General features: G+C 46.5%; 1 long non-coding RNA gene across 1 annotated transcript; it reads right to left on the bottom strand.

Annotated features, from left to right (window-relative positions):
- Window positions 1-578: 578 nt before the first annotated feature.
- Window positions 579-2,777, bottom strand: LOC129632012 (uncharacterized). Its single transcript, XR_008704261.1, has 3 exons — window positions 2,627-2,777; window positions 1,917-2,042; window positions 579-1,483 (listed from the first exon to the last, which is right to left on the bottom strand). It is a non-coding gene; the product is annotated as an uncharacterized LOC129632012 (long non-coding RNA).
- Window positions 2,778-16,396: the final 13,619 nt, after the last annotated feature.

The raw sequence follows: 16,396 nt of genomic DNA, 5'->3' as shown, positions 1-16,396 counted from the left end.
TCTTTTCTTCCCTGCCGGTATCATCATCTGGATTACCATTTTTATTCCCGTCGTCTCTTCTCCCGAGCAGAAGCTGGGTTCTGTGACGGCAGGGACCTTTCCCTGCAGTTTCTGCTCAGAACAATGGTAAGCACAGGGCTCGGCACCCACATCAGGAAGCCAGTCCCTGTCTGTGGAATGGGCAGGATGAAGGAGAGACTTGATCTAGAGACGGGCCATGCTGAGCCCGCAGCTGAGCCAAGACACCAAGGTTCTGGGCTGTGGGACTGGACGGTTACACAGTTACATGCCCTCCCCTGGCCTCACCCCCAGAGATGCTTTCCCTAGATTACTCTCATAATTCCTCCAAAAAAAAAAAAAATCTAGTTGATTGAAGGATAAGGGTGGAGTAGAGGGCAGTTTTTAAGACACATATTCATTGTGGTTGCCTTACTTCTCTCATTCTCTGGGCTCTGAGCGCTCGGGTCTCTCTCGCTCTGTGTGCCTGTCCTTTGACGGGTCAGCCAGCCCTGGACTCCTAGCCAGGTGGTTGACCTGGGCGAGGCAGCCAGCCTTCTCTTCCTTCTCCTCCCCTCATGGAGCAGGTTTGCTACCCGGCCTCTGCTGCTCTTTCTGACAAGAGTGCACCAGCTTTCCTGGGGAAGAAAGCCTTCTTCCCACTCCCAGACCTTGCCCGGGGGCCAGCTGTCACATTCCGTGCCCGACCCCAGCCACAGTGAAGGTTTAGCGGTGCCACAGAATGGGCCCAAGAGAGGGGAGCCACCAGAATCTGAACTGGAGCCACAGGAAGGGGTTCTGGCCTCCGCCTGTTCTGGGCGTTGGGGCCGGAACCCGGGCTGTGACACGAGGAGTCAGCGCCCAGAGGAAGGGGTGAGGCCCTGAGGCAGCCCAGCCTGGGCCTCAGCCCTTTAGGACAGTGGGCGTCCTACCACGATCAAGCAAGTTCTGCCACGTGCTGCCAAAAGCCCTTGTCCCATGTCCTGTGCAGACATGTCCTGTGGATACAGAGCTGCATAGGAGAGACCCCCAACTCCACAGATATGTGGAGTGATTGTACCCAAGGACCCTGGTGACCTTGGTCACCCATGGTAGCCAGTAGCCGTGATCGCGCACCCACAGAGCCTTGCTAGACCCTGGGTGTGGCTGTAAAGATGTCCTGACCCCTAGGTTCCCAAGGTCCAGGGACCTGACAATGAAAAAGATGTGTGTGGGCTGGCATGAGGAAGAGCTGGGGGCCCAGATAGCATGCCACACCCAGGCCCACCAGGTCCTCTGGCCTGTGAATCTTCCTGTACCTACATCCCATTGTCTTTGTCAGCCAGGTTCTCTGAGTGGCCCCGGGGGAGGCAGTGGGACCGAGATGCCACCAGTCAGTACCCCCACTGCCACCCCGTGTCAATCTACGCTGATGGCAAAGAGCGCATCTTAGTCTGGGTAGAGGCTCATCTTCATACTCTGGAGTGTGGAGGGTAAGCACCTTAAGCTGCAAAAATTGTTATCCATAATAGGTTGGTAAATATTTTCAGATTAAGGTGCCAAACTTTGGAATTATGTCAGTGACTCCTTCAGCTTTCCACCATCATTGTTCTTGCTTTGTTCTTATGCAAGGAGGCCCCAGAGTGGGAAGGCCTGTGTGCAGTCTGACTGCCCTCCATTGAAAGAATCTCCTCACTCATTTCCCAACCCTGAGAGGCTGCTCACCACCTTCAAAGGCAGAGAGCATTGCCTGGTGGGGCTGTTCTGACTGGCAGGGGATGTTTCAGGTGACTTAGCCCCATCTGCCCATCTCGTGTGCTGACGGCACGCGTTCACATAGCCATTCAATAAATTTCCTCACTCATTTACCGGGTGCCCCCCTTTGTTCAGAGGCAAAACCCTCTGTTCAGAGCATGGCCCCTGGGTTGTGAGAATCTCACCTCCTGGGGAAACAGACAAGAATACACTCAGCTCTTGTGTCAGCCAGAAGACAGGGATGAGGGGCTGGGAAATGCAGAGTAAAGAACCGGAAACACTGAAGAAAGCCTCGAGAATGCAGCCTGCATCTGTGGAGTTGGGGGCAATGGCTCAACGTTGAGGCCCCTCCTCAGGTGGGGCAGCTAAGAAGGTCCCTTGACCCAGAGGGACCACTTGGGCAGCCATGCGGGTCGGGGGGAAGGCAGGTGGGGGAAATGCATCGAACAAGCAGGCTGACAGGCAAGGCCTCACGTGGTGATTGACTGCTGCCTTCTCCTGGAGAGCCTCTGTGCAGCCTCAGTGACTCCCCACCCTCCTGACAGCCCCCAACCTCTCAGGCCCCTCCTTGCTCCTGAGCCAAACCCTGCACAACAGATCCCACGGCCCCTGCTGCCCTTCCCAGAATATGGCATGTCCACTCCCCTATAGTCCCAGCCCAAACCCAGGGGTTACTCCTGACATCCCTTTCCTCCCTTCCGCTCATCCAAACCATCACCAGGTGGGTACACCCTACAGTATGTGTCCTGTACCCCATCTGCTCTCCTCCCCACCCTGCAGCCACCGGGCCCCAGGCCTCCCTCGTCTCTCACTCAACCAGACCCCCAGCCTCCCGTCTCAGTCAGCTCCCACAACACCACACTGCAGGGTGGGGTCTCAAAGGGCAGAATTGTACTTCTCGAAGTTCTGGAGGCTGGAAGTCGAGATCAGGATGACATGGTCAGGTTCTGCTGAGGACTATCTTTCTGGCTTGCAGACACCACCTTCTTGCTCATGTAGCTGAGAGAGAAAGGGAGAAAGGGAGGAAGGAAAGAAGGAAGGCAGGCAGAGAAAGAGAGAGAGAGGGAGCATGTCTCTCCCTCTTCTTATAAGGGCACAAACCCCATCACAAGGGCCCCACCCTCATGACCTCTTCTAACCCCATCACTTCCCAAAGGCGCAGCCTCCTAATACCACCATGCCAAGACCTAAACCAGTGAATCTAGGGAAAATACAATCATCCACTCGATCCGTAACAGTTGCCCCAGTCCTTTACTCCTCACAGTTCCTGCTCCTCACACAGCTGGGCCATGTTTTAAAGGTCTTATCTGAGCAGTTTTTTGTAGGCCCAAACCCCAACCCTGGGTTTCCCTGGTGGCTCAGATGGTAAAGAACCTGCCCACAATGCGGGAGACCTGGGTTCAATCCCTGGGTTGGGAAGATCCACTGGAGGAGGGTATGGCAATGCACTCCAGTATTCTTGCCTGGAGAATTCTATGGACAGAGGAAGCTGGCGGGCCACAGTCCATGAGGTTGCAAAGAGTCGGACACGACTGTGCAACTAATCACAGCACAGACCCAACCCTGTGGCCCAGAAGGCCCTACTAGCCTGGTCCACCACCTGGCCCCAGCTGCCCTGACTCTCCCTGGACCTCAGGAGCCTGAGGTACAGGGTTTGAGAGACGTGCTATAGTCACACAGCTGGTAACAAGGAATGTTGCTGAAGAAATGAATGAACGAGGCCTTATCCTTCCTGGCCTTCACCAATCCCAGTCCCCGCCTCTCCAGCCACAGTGGGCAACCCTGCACATGGGTTCTGGGAGAGCTCCCTCCTTGGGCTTGGAGGCTCTGTCCTCCCTGGGCAGCTGCCACTTACAGATCCCACCTCTTTCCACACCATGGAAAGCACCTTTCTTGTGTCCTATGAGACAGGCATCTAGTCAAGTAAACAATCCAGGCTGGTGGGCTGTTAGGGGCCCTTTGGGTGACGGTGCTGCCTCCTTCAGGTCACATCTATAGCACTGTAGGGAGCTATCAGATCTTCACAAGAAAGGACTTGCAAAACGGTGGGGTTTTGGACAACACATCAGACACAACTGGGTCGGGGGGTGCTATCTTGATCAAAAGGTATTTCTCTAGTAACTGCTTATAGCTGAAGTTGATCTCAGTTACTTTAAAGCAAAATAATGAAAGGAGACCTTTGCCTCTAAGCATGTATTAGGAAAGCTGGCCTAACGACAGGGCTGGCCCTTGTCACGACTCACCCAGGTCCCCAGCGGTGCCGTCTCTAGCCTCCACCTTGGGGTCTGCACCTGAAGGGCACTGGCCGTGTGTGGACACGCACCTGCGTGGGGAGGGGGAGGCAGGCAGGGGTTCAGGAAACTGGCCTCAGTGACACCTCAGTACAGCAGCTTTTCTAACCGGTGACCAGGGGAGTCCTGCCCACCCAAGCTTCATCTTTGCCTCTGTATAAGGAGCAAGGGGAGGCAGCAGGAACATGCTTCCTGCCTGTTCTCCTGGGCTTTGAACAGCAATCTCCAAGTTCTCAAAACAAGCAACAAAAGCCTGCCCCTTGAGAAGGCATCTGTAACCGGGGTGCAGCAGGCTTCTGGGTGAGAAGACTTCCCTCTCAGCCACCTGTTCAGCTGCTTAGGGTGAAAAGGGAAGAGGGGCCAGTCAGCCCTGGGCCACGGAAGAGGGTGGCCCCAGAGCCAGAGCAGACAGTATAGGCTGTAGTCGCTTTAGTCATTGCACGTAGGACAATTTCTAGTGTCACCGGGGGCCTAGAGGACATGGTAGAAGCATTAAGCATCCTGTTACCTGGAGGCCTCATTGTTCAAAAGGTAAAGAAGATTTGGCCTCCAGGCAAGTCTCTGTCCGGGAGAAAGGGCACTGACCACTCAAGGACTGTGATCTGTGAGATGGCTCTTTCCCTGCTGCCCAGTTGGGACCTTGGCCCTGTGTTGTAAGCCCCAGGCTCGTATGTCAGGTGCTGAGCTTAGGAGTCATCAGTGAGACTTCAATGAGTCATCAGTGAGACCTTGGTGAGAGGGTAAAGCTCCCCTCTTCTGGTGGGAGGAGGCAGAGGGAGATGCTTCACCCAGCCCTCCCAAACTCCAGCAGAGCGCGTTCCATGTAGGGATCAGGATGCTGGCAGAAAAAGGGGGCCCCCACGTCATTTCCACTGAGTGCTGGCTGAGTTCAAGACTGTGTGTCCAGCAGAGGAAGTGAGCTGACATCCCCTCTGAGGGCTTGGTGTGTGTTCCTGGGAGCCAGGGGTGTCTGTGGACATGGACACAGAGATGGAGTGCAATCTTTGTCTAAAGGTGGAGGATGCTGGTGCGTCCTGAGCAGTGGAGGAAGTCTGCAAAGAAAGACGGGGTCACATGCCCACCCCAATCCCCTGTTGCCCTCTGAGGATGGGGACCTCAGCAAGTCCCAAGGCACCAGGGAAAGGGACATAGACGATGACGAGGGCAAGGGGCCTGGGATGGATGTGTAGATAGAAGACAGACCTTGATGGGGCAGAAAGTATCCTAGGTTACCCCTCAGAGGGAGTCTTTAAGTACAGAAGGGGCTAGGGGGATGTTGACAAATTGTCCACTGTAGCAATATCCCCAAGGGATTGGAAGGAGAAACTCGACATCAAATGGCCAAAGGCAGTACTTGGTAAAATAAAGTAATTTTACTTTTTCCATTCATGAGATGAGATGGCATAGAGAAGTAATCACAGACAATGCTCACAGCCCAGAGCTGGCAAACTCACAGTAAGAGGTGGCTCTGTTGATTGTCGCCAATTTTGAATACTGAAATAACTTTAAAATATGCTTCCATTTTCTAAGACGATGCTTTTAGAGCAGTTTTAGGTTCACAACAAAACTGAGTGAAGCACGACCCCCATGCCCCCATATGTGCATAGCCACTCCCTGCATCAGCATCAGCAGCAGTGTGGTCCTTTCAACATCATAATCACCCAGAATTCACAGTTTATATTAGGGTTTACTCTTGGTGGTGTGCATTCCGAGGATTTTGACAAATGTTTGGTGACACGTGTCTACCGTTAGAGTATCATACAGAGTATTTTCACTGTCCTCAAAATCCTCTGTGCTCTGGCTATTCATCCCTCTGTGGCCTCCCTTTTAAAAACCACCTTTTAATAAGCCCCAACCTTCACTTAGTACAATTTGTTTTGAGTGTTAAAAAAATTGAGGCACTCCCAGGAACCAATTAGGAGGATTTTAAACTACACAATTAGAGCTGTCAGATCAGAGAAACCCTCGCCTTTTACGATAGTCTCCACTTCTCTCCCCTATCACCTCCAGCAGAAAACAGAAGCCATCAGACCTGAGGGTCCCTGATTCCAGTTAGAATTACAAGGAAACTGGGTGAGTGCTACTCACCCAGGAAACTTCCTACTGACTCCTCAGAAGAAAAGTCCCCCCCACAATTCCACAGCCCTGAGGCTCAATCTGCTTAGAGAGAGGAGCCCTCCTGACTCCAGAGTTCTGCAGATACGTGCTACAAGGAAACAGAACACACACACACACACACAAACATATAAACACACACACACACACACACACACCACTCAAACTTCTTTTTTTCTTAACACCAGAGTCCCTGCCACATGTCAGCATCTTGGTCTGACTGTAGCATGTTCTAAATGTACACCAGTAAAATTATCATGGGATGCAAATAATTTAGGAAGTGAGACTGGAAATTCTGACAAAGATGAAGGATTTCATGAAGCTGATGAAAATGATGGTAGGGAGAGTCTGGAATCATGTGAAAAGCCTTCGAACATTTGGCTAAGTTAGACCAGATAAGGATCAAAAGAAGGATGTTGATGTGATAGGAGTTCAAAAGAGAATTATTTGTATGTCAAATAGTTGAAACCTCATATATTTACTCCTAAAATGAAACAGAAATAAAAATATAAAAGTTGTAAATAGCAATGAGATAAATATATAGCAAGATAAATAAAGTTATAAATAAAAAATAAAAAATCATAGTTGATTCATTCTTTGTCTTAAAATTTAGAGCAGAGTGGAGGTATAATTTAGATTTTAATTTAAGGAAAATATTGAAAATAAACTTATTTTCAATAGTTGATAGGTTTAATTTTGAAGATAATAACCAAATCATGTTTTGTATTCACATTAAGTGGATTGTTTTGGGGCTTTTTGTCCACTTCTAGCTTCTAGCTCTCAGCAAATGAAGATGTTCTATATCCACCTTCAAGGGTATGTTCTTTGTTTTTGTTGGATTTGTTTTTTGTTTTTGATTTTAATAAAACTATAAATGGTTACATTGCTAATTAAAATTATTAATGTATTAATTTCTAGCTTATATTTTTAAATTATCTCAAACTTACATAATATTGCAAAAATAAAACAAAGAATTCCTATATATCCTTCACTCAGATTCTCCAAATGTTTTCATACTTCCAAATTGTTTTGGAACAAAACATTCTGTCATGATAGATAGATAGAAAATTTCCTTCCTGAAACACTTGAGAATAAATTGCAGATGTAATTCCCTTTCTTCTTTAATATTTCTGTGTATATTTCCTAAAAACAAGAACATTATTTTCCATGGAATTCTTCAGGCAAGAATATTGGAATGGGTAGCTATTCCCTTCTCCAGGGGATCTGCCCAATCCGGGGGTCGAATCCAGGTCTCCTGCATTGCAGTCAGATTCCTTCGCATCTGAGCCACCAGGGAAGCCCTTATTTTATACAACCACAGTTCCAATTATCAAAATCAGGAAATAACCACTGATTTGGTACTAAGTCTAATCTATGGGTCTTATTCAGATTTCACCATGAGTCGTTGTTCTTACCCTGTGGGAATCTACTTTACGTGGCAACTTGACTGATGTCTTGGGAAGAGTTTGAAGGAGATGGAATTCATTGATATGTTCATCTATCCATCCAACACTTACTGACCCTTTGCCATGTGCCTGGAACTCTGTGTCAGTGGCGGGGTAGGGGGTGGCCACGTAGCAAGGGGGCTCAGAAAGGATTCCTACATAGACCTTCTCCTTAAAATGACTATTTAAACCAAGAATCAAAATGTCATGTATAAAATAATACTTGCATGCTCTTCATTATAGTATAGTCTGAACAGCACAGTGGTGCCCTATTATGACATTATGCCAAGAGGACCTGCTGAGTGCCGAGCAGAGCAGCAAGCATTGGAAGTCCTAGTGAGAAGCCAGTTACATGCCAAAGGTAGAAAGTAAGCCTAGAAGCATTCAGGGTGCATCCACACGGGCAAGGTTTTTAGAAGTCCCACTGGTCTGGAACAAGCCAGATGTCTCTTCTAAGGTAAAGCACATGTAGCAGAAACGTTGTGTTATCTACTACCAAGAAAGAAACACAGCGCTTGGTGCACCCAGCCCCTGTGACTTTAGGAGCAGGATACACTCCAGTATTCTTGCCTGGAGAATCCCATGGACAGAGGAGGCTGGCGGGCTACAGTCCATGGGGTTGCAAAGAGTTGGACACTGAGCGACTAAATAAAATTTTTTCTTTTCTTCCGGGGAAGTCCACTGGGAACATACATACAAGTTACATGAACAGGTGGCCTAGACCCTCATGATCATCTGTCTTTGCAGTCATGTTTCTCCCTCAGCTCAGGACCTGTTTTGTTCTGAATATCTGTGTCCTCCCAAATCCACTCACTGAAATCCTAATGCCTAAAAGTGATGGTGTTAGTAGGTGGGGCCTTCTGGAGGCCTAGAATGAGATTTGTTGCTTGTTGTTTAGCTGCTAACTCTTAACCAACTCTTTGCAAACCCATGGACTGCAGCACACCAGGCTTCCCTGTCCTTCACTATCTTCCGCAGTTTGCTCAAACTCATGTCCATCCAGTCACCTCAGCCTCTGTCACACCCTTTTCCTCCTGCCCTCAAGCTTTCCCAGCACCAGGGTTTTTTCCAATGAGTCAGCTCTTTGCATCAGGTGGCCAAAGTATTGGAGCTTCAACTTCAGCATTGGTTCTTCCAATGAATATTCAGCGTGGTAAAGTGATGTCTCTGCTTTTGAATACACTGTCTAGGTTGGTCACAGATTTCCTTCCAAGGAGCAAATGTCTTTTAATTTCATGGCTACAGTCACAGTCTGCAGTGATTTTAGAGACCAAAAAATAAAATATGCTACTTTTTTCACTTTTACCCCATCTATTTGCCATGAAGTGATGAGACCAGATGCCATGGCTTTTTTTTTTTTTTTTTTTACTGTTGAGTTTCAAGACAGTTTTTTCACCTTCATCAAGAGATTCTTTAGTTTTTCTTCACTTTCTGCCATTAGAATGGTATCATCTGCATATCTGAGGTTGTTGATATTTCTCTCAGCAATCTTGATTCCAGCTTGTGATTCATCCAGCCTGGCATTTCGCATGATATACTCTGCATATAAGTTAAATAAGCAGAGTGACAATATACATCCTTGACATACTCCTTTTCTAATTTTAAACCAGTCAGTTGTTCCATGTCCATTTCTAACTGTTGCTTCTTGATCTACATACAGGTTTCTCAAGAGACAGGTAAAGTGGTCTGGTATTCCCATCTCTTTAAGAATTTTCCACAGTTTGTTGTGATCCACATAGTCAAAGGCTTTATCATAGTCAATGAAGCAGAAGATGTTTTTTGGATTTCCCTTGCTTTTTCTATGATCCAGCAGATGTTGACAATTTGATCTCCGGTTCCTCTGCCTTTTCTAAATTCAGCTTGTACATCTGGAAGTTCTTGGTTCATGTACTGCTGAAACCTGGCTTGAAGGATTTTGAGCATTACCTTGCTAGCATGTGAAATGAGCACAACTGTATGATAGTTTGAACATTCTTTGGCATTGCCCTTCTTTGGGTTTAGAATAAAAACTGACCTTTTCCAGGCCTGTGGCCTTGCTGAGTTTTTCCAAATTTGCTGGCATATTGAATGAAGCACTTTAACAGCATCATCTTTTAGGATTTGAAATAGCTCAACTGGAATTCCATCACCTCCACTAGCTTTGTTCGTAGTAATGCTTTCTAAGGCCCACTTGACTCACACTCCAGGATGTCTGGCTCTAGGTGAATGACCACACTATCATGGTTATTCAGTTCATTAAGACCTTTTTTGTATAGTTCTTCTGTGTATTCTTGCCACTTCTTCTTAATCTCTTCTGCTTCTGTTAGGTCCATACCATTTCTGTCCTTTATTGTGCCCATATTTGCATGAAATATTCCCTTGGTATCTCCAGCTTTCTTGAAAAAAATCTCTAGTCATTCCCATTCTGTTGTTTTCCTCTATTTCTTTGCATTGTTCACTTAGGAAGGCTTTCTTATCTCTCCTTGCTATTGTTTGGAACTCTGCATTCAGTTGGGTGTATCCTCCCCTTTCTCCTTTGCCTTTTGCTTCTCTTCTTTTCTCAGCTATTTTTAAGGCCTCCTCAGACAACTACTTTGCCTTCTTGCATTTCTTTTTCTTTGGGATAGTTTTGGTTACCACCTCCTGTACAATGTTACGAACCTCCTCCATAGTTTTTCAAGGTCTCCTGAGGAGGTGTGGATCGGTGGTGGCCTGTTACAAGGACTGGCGGCAGCAGCCCTGGGAGATGAGTGTTGGCATAAGTCTTTTCTGGAGATTGCCAGTAGCCCTACCATAGAGCCAGTAGACTCCAGAACTGAGTCACCTCAAGCCAAACCACAAACAGGGAGGGTGCATAGCCCACCAATCAGCAGACAATTGATGAAAGATTTACTGAGCATCGTCCTGCCCACTGGAATGAGATCAGCGCTCTTTTTCTAAAAGACCCCTGAGAGCTCCCCAGCCCTGTCCCCCACGTGACGACACAGGGAGAGGCTGGTGGTCTGCACTGTCTCCAGGCACCGAATGTGCCAGTGTCATGATACTGCCCAGCCTCCGGCACTGCGAGAAATAAACATCTGTTGTTTATAAAAGCCACCTAGTTATAGCAGCCTGAAAGGACTAAGATGTGGCCTTATGGGCAGGGGAGGGGGAGAGGTGTCCCCATGCCCAGTTGAGCTAAGAATAACTGCTGCCCTTGGGGCTGGAACAAGGGCAGCACTCATCTTGGGTGAAAAATGTATCAGTAGTCAAGAGAAAAAATATGTTAATATAATATTTAAAAAGTCAAAATTAATGCGAAAAATCCATGATGAGCAAAATATCAAAGTTTTAAATAAAGACAGCATCAGTAACAGTGCCAGGCTGAGCCACACTGCAGCCTGAGGCAAAAGGAAAATCAATGATACTCATCTGTGGAAAATGGGCACCTGTGGGCCGAACTTTTGGATTTATGCAAAGGCCCCCTAAAAAGCATCTCCTGCAGAGGAGGCATTTAGCAGCTAGGTAGACAAGATGATTCATCCTATAGAGCCAGCATCAGTCACCTCATGCTTGGGCAATAAATGGTCTCATGGATGGTGTAGCCATGGAGTCAAAGATCAGGCTGTGCATGGGCCCAGCATCAGAGTTCTCTCTTATTAAGGATGATCTGGCTACTGCCACTGCTGAATACCTTACTTGCCATTAATATAGACCAATACTGTGTCCTTAATACGACACCATTTCTTAAGGAGACCAGGCAGCCACTGGTGAGAAGTCAATGACATGAGATCCCTCCCACCATAGAGGACACAGTGCGTGGTTCTCACCAGAACTGACACTTACTCTAGACAAGGATTCCCTTCCCTACCATAGTGCATCACCAGCATAACCATCCAAGGACTTACACACGCCTCGTTGATTGGCATGAGATCAAGCAACTTTACCTCAAGCCAAGAGATCTGTTTTGATTCACAGCAAAGGCAGTAGACAATGGGTTCATGACAACAAGATTCATCCAGAAGCAGGTGGCCTTAGAGAACGTCAGAGTGGCATATTTCAGGGCTGTGTGAAGGCGAAGCTCAGGGACAGTACCTCGTACAGTTGGGGTGCTACCCTCTAGACTACAGCGTGTGTGCTTTGCCAAGTATTGAGCCTATATTCCCAACAACTGAACATATGGATCTGGGAACCAAGGAGTGGAAGCTAGACTGGCTCCTTTCCCCATCACTCTCAGTAACCCACTTGCGAAATATGTACTTTGTGTCCCTACTTGGGTTGGGTTCTGGCAAATTAGCGGTCTTGGGAGTGGAGGCAGTGGAAGGAAGGTGGACTATTCTACTAAGGGACATCACAAATTCCACTGAACTTCAAAACATAACTACTGCGTGGTCACCTTGAACTTCTCATGTAAGTGAGGCAGAAGGGAGGACAGAATAGGAATGATTAGGACCACTGGGTTTCCACAGCAGAAGAATTAAGAATTAATTATCTTCCTCACACAATATACAAATTTTAACTCAAAATGGATCAATGGCCTGAACATAAGAGCTAAAACCATAAATGTCTTAGGAGAAAACATAGGGGTAAATCTTTATGACCTTGGATTTGGCAATGAATTCTTAGATGCAATGCCAAAAGCATGAGCAACAAAGGAAAAGATAAACTGAACTTCACCAAAATTTAAAACTATTCTGCGTTAAAGGACATTATCAAGAAATTAAAAATATAACCTAAGGAAAGGTGAAAATATTTGCAAATCATATAGCTCCTGCTGCTGCTGCTGCTGCTGCTAAGTCGCTTCAGTCGTGTCTGACTCTGTGCGGCCCCATAGACGGCAGCCCACCAGACTCCTCCGTCCCTGGGATTCTCCAGGCAAGAACACTGGAGTGGGTTGCCATTGCCTTTTCCAATGCATGAAAGTGAAAAATGAAAGTGAAGTCATTCAGTCGTGTCCGACTTGTAGCAATCCCATGGACTGCAACACGCCAGGCCTCCCTGTCCCTTACCAGAGTTGTCCATGGAATTCTCCAGGCAAGCATACTGGAGTGGGTAGTCATTCTCTTCTCCAGGGGATCTTCCTGTCCCAGGGATTAAACCCACGTCTCCTGCATTGCAGGCACATTATTTACTCTCTAAGCCACCAGGGAAGCCCAATAGTTTAGTATCTAGAATATATAAAGAACTCTTACAAAACAACAACAAAGAGAAACAACTCAAACAATAGTCAGAAGCACATGAAAAGATGCTCAACATCACTAATCATGCTGCTGCTGCTAAGTCACTTCAGTCGTGTCTGACTCTGTGCGACCCCAGAGACCGCAGCCTACGAGGCTCCTCTGTCCCTGGGATTCTCCAGGCAAGAACACTGGAGTGGGTTGCCATTGCCTTCTCCGTCACTAATCATGAGGGAAGGACAAATCAAACCATTATGAGATACCACTTCTCACCTATTAGAATGACTACCACTGAACAGAAAGAAAGAACAAGTGTTGGCAGGGATGTGGAGATATTGGAGCCCTTGTACAATGTTGATGGTGGTGTAAAATGGTACAGTTGCCATTGAAAATAAAGTATGGTGTCTCCTCAAAAAATTAAAAACAGAATTACTGTAGAAACCAGCAATTTCATTCCCAGGCAAGAATACTGGATTTCCTTCTCCAGGGAATCTTCCTGATCCAGGGATCGAACGTGCATCTCTTATGTCTCCTGCGTTGGCAGGCAGGTTCTTTACCACTAGCACCACCTGGGAACCCCCTCTGTTTCTGGGATCACCTCTTAAATAAGCTATCCTTGCTCCAAGTCTTTTTTTTTCAAGCTCTGCTTTTGGGAAGGACCCAGGTTAAGACAGTGTCTGCAAACCTCAATTTGCCCTGGGGAAGAACTAAAATCTGTAAGTGGGATTTTTGTCCAAGAACATAAAGTACTTAAAATACTTGGTGTTGATCATATGACCTCTGTTCTTTAATTTGGAGCCAGTATTGAAATTCCATATAATCACAAGGGTACATAAATTTATCAAATTTAGAACATATATAAAAATTTCATTGTAGCATAAATAGTGAGGACACAGGCCATTTCAGTGTACAGTTCTCACAAAGTGAAATGCTTAGTTTGTTAAGATTAAATTGGGAGCGTTTTGAGTTCTCCCCAGCCAACAGTTCCTGGATTTCCTGATCTTGAGCATCCCCTAGTGGTATCTTCAATTCATGTCCTGAGCTCTGCAATGAAGCCTGGAACTTGGCTTCTGCAAAAGCTGAATTAGTGGAAATTTGTTACAGGAGAAGCTACTTTCACTGCTTTTTCTCTAAGGAGAGGTCATGAGGTGTTTGAATATTTGGAGGATAAATCTGTTCCACCTCTATGTTTAAAATAAAGTGTCATGTTTTATGCTTTGCTTCCCCAGCAAATAATTGTTGCGCATCTGTGTAGTTTGTGGAAGACACCATGACTGAATATGAGATTTCAACTGAAAATGCACCCTCTTCCTGGGATGAACAGTGAGGAAGGGTGCCAGACCAGTGTCCAGACAGGTGCTGCAGGGAGACAGATGCTGCTGTCTGCCTCAATTTCTCATCAGAATTCAGCATCTTACCTGGCTCAGGAACAGAAACAGGGAGCATATGCTCTCTCTAAAGTTCCTCCCACAATCGATTTCAGTACATCTGTGCAAGATGATGTAAACTATCTTAAATGTCTTATAAAACAAAAAGACACCTTTGCCTTAATCAGGGCTTAGCAGCTTTAAATGTAGTTGAGTTAAGGCTTTAGCACACTCCAATGGGGTTGATTCTTATACACTTTGGGTAATTCATATGCATGAGAAGATATCATTTTTTGGTGCAGTTCTGAAAGGAAGTATTAAGGGCAAGAATTTGATTTTAAGTGATGGGAAGAAAAAAAAAGGTGTGAATTTTGCTCCAGACTCTGCAGAGGATGAAAGAAGATGTTATATTTCTGTTTGAGACATTGCAAATCACTCAGGAATGCCCTCTGAACTTCTCCCTCAGCCCACCTGTCCACAGAATGTCTGGGATTCACTCGGTTCTGCCACTTCTCTGATAAATAGTCTTTGAGAACACACAATCTTTGAAAGCCCCTAAAGTCACTACATGGACAACAAATTGTTTTGCAAAATGACAGTATATAATATCTCAGAAGATCTTAAAGAAACATAAGCAGCAGTCTTGAGGGTATGTATGTGTATCTACATATAACCAGAAAGAAAAATTTCTATTAAAAAAAAAAAACAGAAATATTGACTAGAATGATTGTGTCTTCCAAAGAGAAGCTGGCAGGGCAGGGATGGGGATTTAATTCATTATGGGAACAGAGTAAACTTTTATACCCACTGCTTCCCTCCATTTAGAAGAAGGTTAGATATGAAGCCTAAAATTTTGGCCATGCTAAAGGTAACGTCTCAGTTCAGAGCTTTGGACTCCCAGGACAGAGGCCCACATGAGCATGTTACTGACACTGGTTATGGAAACAGGAACCCAGGCAGAGGGCGGGAGTGAGTTGATGCTAGCCCATCAGGAAGAGAGTAGTAAGAGGCCCCCAAAAAAACTAAGGAGAGGCTGGCTGGGCTCCACTAACTTTAAAGAATCTGAGTAACTCAATATTCCCTCTCACGCTCCTTGATGGGTCACGTCATTCCATGGAAGTCTCTCTAGACACTGTGCGTCCTCAGCCAAAGTCTGCAGCACAAGGCATCTGTGTTAGAGATGCTTTGGGGAAGTGCCTGGGATGCTCTAGAGTTCCCCCATTCATTCAGTCCAGGCAAGCTGAGCAGGGAGAGGGTTGCTGATACAGGAGCTGGGAAGGGGGGCTAGGAGAGGAGCCAGGAAGTCAGGCTCCATGGACTTCCGCTCAGGAGAAATGGAGTTTGTTTTCACCGCACCTATCAGCAGTCTCTGGGATTCAGTGCGGATGTCCTACTGTAAGTGGATTGAAAGCCTGAGTCACTTTCATTTATTAATGTTTAGGGTGACTTCCATTAAGCCTGAAAGACCTGGGGAACCAACTGGCTAATAGCTATTAAATAATTATCACTAACGATAGTCATTAGTGAATGCCAGTTACATACTAGTCATTCTTTAGGCACTAGAGACCCAGGAGTAAATAAGACAGAGTTCCTCTCCTGTGGTTATCACATTCTGGGAGGGAGAGTGTTGTATATAATAGGGGTGGTCCGTGAGGGCTGTGATTGTATCAAAAGTCCATTTTATCTAGGTTTTTATTCTCCTAAAAGGTTTAGCTGGCAGCCACCTTAATGTGATGCCTGGGTTATTGGAGATTTCCAATTCGGGGAGGATCAAAGTATACAGGGGCTTCCCTGGTAGCTCAGCAGTAAAGAATATGCCTGCCAATCCTTAGGAGAGGTGGGTTTGAGCCCTAGGCCAGGAAGATTCCTTGGAGAAAGAAATAGCAGCTCACTGCAGTATTCTTGCCCGGGAAATCCCATGGAGAGAGGAGCCTGGCAGGCTACCGTCTATCAGGTCACCATGAGCTGGACCTGACTGAGCAAGCGCATATGCACATACTTCCATGCTGACAAATGCTGGACTATGTGATCTGTAGGATGTTGAGAAAGTGATGCTTTGTCCCTTTCAAAGCTAGATCGTAAAGAGACTGTGCTTCTGCTTTGTTTCTGGATCATAGGCTCTGAAGGAAGCCCACTGCTTAGTGATAAGGGTGGACGGCATAGGTGTGGATATGGATAGGCAGATAGGCGCAGGTGTCAAGGAACCAAGGCCTTGGAAATGAACCCTCCTGTCCCAGTCAAGCTTTCAAATGACTGCAGCCTCATGAGATAATCCAAGCTAGAACTACCCAGATAAGCACTCAAGAGTTTTG

The sequence above is a fragment of the Bubalus kerabau genome, chromosome 17, assembly GCF_029407905.1.
Source record: "Bubalus kerabau isolate K-KA32 ecotype Philippines breed swamp buffalo chromosome 17, PCC_UOA_SB_1v2, whole genome shotgun sequence".
Taxonomy (NCBI): domain Eukaryota; kingdom Metazoa; phylum Chordata; class Mammalia; order Artiodactyla; family Bovidae; genus Bubalus; species Bubalus kerabau.
This window is presented reverse-complemented; position numbering and strand designations above follow the sequence as displayed.